The sequence below is a fragment of the Pezoporus occidentalis genome, unplaced genomic scaffold (assembly GCF_034315485.1).
Source record: "Pezoporus occidentalis ecotype Australia unplaced genomic scaffold, CSIRO_AGI_Poc_V1 ctg124, whole genome shotgun sequence".
Lineage (NCBI taxonomy): Eukaryota > Metazoa > Chordata > Aves > Psittaciformes > Psittacidae > Pezoporus > Pezoporus occidentalis.
Window position 1 is genome coordinate 956,950 of NW_026913038.1, and position 6,209 is coordinate 963,158.

Here is a 6,209-nt window from a genome sequence, read left to right on the forward strand (position 1 = left end):
TTCGGAAGCAAGACTGTTGAGTGAGCATTAAGATGTTATTTTTCTTGAGCTTGGATTAGAATCAGTTATTGAGACAGGAACAAAACTTCAGGTTTAGATGTCCTCAGATGTCTCAAACAGCACCAAGCAGGGAGAGGCAGCCAGAATTACTAGAGATCTCTTAAAATCTCAAACATAACCTGTATTTTTCCAAGATGACTGTGTATTCCCATATTAGCTTACTGCAGATACAAAAGGAATGAATTTTTAGGATTTCAGCCTTATTGTTTGATGGCTTCTTTGGGCAATTTTGGAAGAAAGGAATGAAGATTATACATGTGATAAATGTGAATTTTAATGGAGAAACAGCTAGAAATTCTAAAGATGATTAATTAAAGGAAAATTAAGATGCCATTAAGCAACTGTTCAGGGTAATTTCACACTGGAAAATTTACAGATTCAAACACAGCACTTTGTAAATATAAGCCATGAGATGAATAGAGAATTTTTATGTGTGACATTTATTCCCTTACTTTTCTTGTGGACTGAGATATTTTGCCTCCATGATCTCAGAAGTTTTGAAATCCAAAATACCTTTGATTCATATTCCCATACTTTATGCTGCAAGCAGAGAGGATTGGAATGAGACATTTGGTAGATAATTCAAGATAGTGAGAAAATACATCAAAGATCTCTTATGCACATCAGGTTCTCTACTGTAAGTTGTGTTCAAGGCCAGAATAGTTATTGTTTGCTGCATACAGAGATCCTAAAGTGCTGCCTGAATCCAGGGCTGGGGGAGTAACATGAAAAGCAATGAAAGTAAACACTGAAGATCTGGAGGAGACACCAATCTGCAGAAAAAGGGGTTTTATGCAATTTAATCATCATGGAGGTATCTGTGTGTAACTGAAAATGGGGCCAAGGTGAGAGTTTAGAGAGACACCTTTTAGATGTCTATCAGCTAGCACAATTGGGTTTGTTTTTCAAGTACTTGCTGCTTATTCACGTTTCACCCCTGGTCTATTTTTTGCATTGGTGAATGAATATTTGTGCAGGTTATTTGCTGAGAAGGAATGGTTTGGCTGCTATTAAAGGTTGAAGTTGTGGGTCTGTGCAGTGCAGTGGATACTTGAGTGGGGTCAGTGTAGATGAGAATTGGATTAGAGGTTTGGGAATTAAAAAAAGGAAAGATCACCAACTGCTGTCTTACTGTTCCTTTATGCGTTCATGTGGTGAACTCTAATGCTTGGGGTAGAAGCTTGCTCATGCCAGTTTGTCCTCAGGGCAGAGTGTTTACCATGAACCCTAGGTTCTTTTTATCAGCCTAGGGGTATCTCAGTCTCCATCTGGAGAGGTGTTGTTGAGTATGGTAGTGCATATGGTAGTATAGGAGTGCTGGTGACAGCCTAAATCAAGAGTCAAAGTAGTCAGTGAGTGGCCACTGCATACAGACTGCACACCATGGTTCTTGTGGTCACTAACACTTTGTAGGGGACAGCTTTATTCTTCGAGCTGTTTGCATATGCTAATGCCTTTGCTGAGCCCTAATTACTTTTATGTGTGTTTTAATAATTCATTGGAAAAGAAAATCATAGAATCATAGAATAGTTAGGGTTGGAAAGGACCTTAAGATCATCTAGTTCCTACCCCACTGCCATGGGCAGGGACATCTTACGCTAAATCGTATCACCCAAGGCCTTGTCCAACCTGGTCTTGAACGCTGCCAGGGATGGAGCATTCACAGCCTCCCTGGGCAACCCATTCCAGTGCCTCACCACCCTAACAGGAAAGAATTTCCTCCTTATATCTAATCTAAACTTCCCCTGTTTAAGTTTTAACCCATTACCCCTTGTCCTATCATCACTACAGCATCTCTATACTGGAAATGAGGTCTGCACGCAGCCTTCTCCAGGCTGAACAGCCCCAACTTTCTCAGCCTAAAAATGTTTAAGCCGCAGTCATGCAGACTAGCACAGTAGTTCCGAACATCACCAGATTGGAGTTCAATTTTTTTGCATGGCTCACCTCCAGGCTCAACGCTAGTCCCTAAAGTTCCCCAACATGTTGGCACAATAATGGTGAAGCCACCATGAGGATACTTTAAACAAGGAGAAAAAGCTAGGATAGAAGGAACTAATAAGTACACAACAAAACTGCTCTGCTCTGCAGTGTGTTTGAGGGGGATGAAAAAAAATAAAAAAAAATAAAAACCCCAAAAGAAACAGATGTATCTGCCAGAAGTTAAATACACATCTGTTAAGGATGCTCTTCTCATATTTGGGGTCAGAAAAATATGTACAAATGTAGCACCTTGCTGATTGACAGAAAATCCTCAGTTCTGGCACTGAGAATCTTGTTTTCTTGACAGCACTTTGTTTTAAGGCTAGAGGCAGAAAAATGTCTTATGCTTGTCCTTAAACTGGAAGGCCCTTTGTTCAGGATACTTATACCATTTGCAGATAATGATGTGCATTGCAGTTTCAGCTGTCTGCATATGCATTTTTATGTTTTTTTATGACAGCTCTGCGTACTGAACTAAAAGGCCATTTAGAGCTGTCAGGAAGTGACAAGCATTACCCTTTACATTTACAATTCTGTTAGCATGCGTTGTCAGGTGGGCTCACCATTCCACCGACATACGATTTTCTTTGAAACCTATGTATGACTTTAATTTGATACAGCAGTCTCCAAAAAAATAGTAAAAGAAAAAAAAGAACCTTATTAAGATTTCCTTTTCCATTTATCTACTTTTTTCTTTCATGTGGTTCTTTTTCCCCTCTTCTTTTCTTTTTGCTGTTTCTTTAAACAAGAAACAGGGAAAGAGACAAAAGTAGCTGTCTAGCCTGGAATACTGCAGCAAGCTCCTCCATTTCAGCCTGTGATGTTCCATAGAAAAGAGTTGATTTTTAGTCCATTGACTTAGGAAAAAATGCTACCAGCATATGCTAAATATTGAACCAACTTATGAAAGTAGAAAGATCAGAACACCTGTAACTTACAGTCTTGACATGAGCTACAATAAATGTATATGCCTTATTTATTTCTTTTTTAGCTAGCAATTTAACAATCCAGCTGAGCCCAGGTTCCATCCCAATGGGTCAATTTTGAATGCATGCAGAAGGAGTTGTCCCACAGGCTACTTTCTGTTGGTTCACATTGTTTTCTCATAGCTGCAATGTACCTAACCTTCAAAAGTCCTCTTTAGCTTCCAAAAAGTCACTCTCCCCCAACTGCATTTTGACAAGAAACTGTTTTATTAATGGATTTAACAAGATTCCACCTGAGAGACTCCCTGTCTTGGAAGCACCAAACATCAGATCCAGTCTCTCTTCTGATGAGTGTGCAGTTGTGCACCAAGTAGGTGCATACTCAGAGGGAAACAGAGGCACAGAGCTATAAGGAAGGTTCAGCTTTACTCTCAGCTGGAGAGAAAGTGGTTAGGGGCATCCAAGTGACAATTAAAGCAACAATCACCATGTGAACAGATTTTTGGCTGTATTTTTTTTATGGTGATGATACAGATATATTATTTAACTGCTGACAGTATGTTCAGTCTCTCACAAGCCCCAGCAGAAGATGTATCCCCAAAGAGCTTGCAGTCCAGGCAGTGGCAACTGCCTGTATCTCATCCCCTGGATTGCACAGATTGGTGTGATGGTTATTGAGGGTTGTATTTGACAGACTCATACCACTTCAGATAGAGTCATCAGTACTGTGTGGCTGGAAGGAGTGGGTAATATTAAAAACAACACAAGTATTTTTCATGCCAGGGTTTCAGTTTGCCTGTTGGATTTGTCCTGAGGGTTTTTTGGATGTTATATGCAGGCCAGCCCAAATGGCAGGGTCATTAGCTCAGCAAACCCATTTGTTATTGGTAAGTAGTGTGAAGAGATCTGTATGGATGATTTTGTAGTTCAAGAAGACATCATAAGAATTAAGGGTCAGAGTAAAGTGTACTTTGGAGTAAAATAACACATGTGGCTAAATGCTCAAGCACCTTTGACACTGAATTCCTTTCCTTTCATTGCATAAAGACAAACCCTAAACATTATTTTTAAGCAGCTGTTTTTGTGCATACTAGCTGACACATCTGAATCTATGTTTCTATACTTCCTAAGCTCTTCATCTGTCTTGAATATATGCTACTGACATGTTGCATACCCAAGCAGACAAAGACTCACTAAGGTCATCTCTGAATGTAAGCCATCCTCCATTTCTTTTGAGGACATTCACTTACAATCCCCTAAGGTATTTTTTTCATCTTGCAGTTTTTGAGGGTGCACATTTCTTAGGAAAGCTTAGATAGGTGACTTGATTCTGATTCAGCTGAAGTCAGTGACAATATCTAAACTTCAGTGGGAAAAACACAGATCCTTCAGTCTTGAGAAGGAAAATGGCAATAAATATCCAACAGCTTAATTGAGATAGAGATTGGTGATGTAATATACTGAAAGAAATGCTCTGAAGGGGCTGACATAGTGAAAACTTATTTCACATCCTCAAAGATACAGGGTCACAATTTGAGCTTCTGCAATACCCCTGGATTTGCTGTGCAATTCCCATTGACCTGCAACGAGATCCCCACATGCTCTCTTTTGAAGGCAGGAAAAAGGTAAGGAGTCCTTTAAAATTTTTTACTCTTAGTTTGGTTCCTGCTCTCAAGAAGAGGCAAGAACTCCTCACGCCAACCTTCCCTGCTCCTGCCTGGGCTGAGACTTGCTGCTCTTAAGAAAAAAGGAAAATTCCCATGTATTAGTTCCTTCTCCTCCTTTGTCACTATCTAACATTTTGCCCTACCTGTAATACTCTGCAGGGACTGATTACATTATTCCAACATAGACATTTTCCATTAACTGCCTTTACAAGGTTTTCTTACTCTCTTCATCGACATTCTGACTTTATATCAAATTCAGCTCCTAACAAGTAAAGAAATAGAGTTTATATGTGCACATAACTGCATATTGTAGGCAAATATTTGTCTTTAGAAGGTATCCTTGAATATGGACTAGATTCCTTCTTCGCAGGTGCCCATTCATCAAGGCCACAAAACACTTGAAGTTTTTTTCATCTTATGTTTTCCTGTGCGTTTCTTACCGCTAATTCTTATACTTTATTTATTGCTTTTCAAGAGGTACTTTGCATGGTCCTTACCAAAGTCCTGAAGTCATTAAATCTTGACTGTATTCACTACTTTTTACTTTGGAAATTCTCTATTGGACCTTGTCTACACACAGGTCTCCAAAGCTAGCTCAGAAGTGTGACCTTGAGACATATTTTCAGAAATGCTCCAGTGCCATTCTTCCTGTTTGCTCGAAGCTCCAAGCTTCAGAATAAATTTTTTGTCTCAGACTTTTGTTTTTCAGAAGTAGTTTGGAGTTAAAGCATTTCCCCAATACTTTGGGGGAGATTTTAATAAGACCTTGAGGATGTGATCAACTGTATCATGCAACAAATCATGGAGGAGCACGAAAGGCACCAAGCAGCTACCTCTCTCCACATGAATGTTTGTGGGGAATGAAAGAGGAAACTGCAAGAATAGCTCTGACATGAGAAAACTCAAAACTATTATCAGGTCAAGCCAATTACACACTCCAAATGGTCCAGCTCCTCAGGAGTATTGAAGTGCTTAGGCATAATTTAGTAAATTGTCATATTTTCTTTTCATAAGTCAATTGCATGGTTTAGAGCTGAGAACACTGTAGGAGACGCATGATATTTAGATTATAGGAAAGACTCCCTTCAAAGAAATGAAGGGAACAAAAATCTGGTTCACTATTAGCAAACTTCACTGCAGTCTCTCTGAAGGTATGACAGGCTCACAGTGATATCTGCAGATATTTGAACAGTTTCTGGTAGTTTGGATTGCAACAGAAAACAACTGAAAAAAAAAAGCAGTATTCATTCTGCTTCTGTATGAATCTGCAGAAGACTGCAGGAGCAGGAGATCCATGTTCTCAGAGGCTTTGCAGGCTTAACAGAAGACAGAGTGGAAACCCAGGCATAAGGATACGATGTGACTTGTCCATAGCTATGCAAGCAGTCAGTAGTAAGGCTAGAAGTAGAACCTACGTCTTGAAGCTCCAAGTGCCAAACCATTACACTTTTTTTGTTGCTCTGGCTTATTTGTACCCTCCTTGGGAGAGAGACAAGTGGTGTGTATTCATGTATTATCCCCAAGATAGGTGGGTTCATATAGCAGAGGTCCCAGAGCAGGTTGCATGAGAACC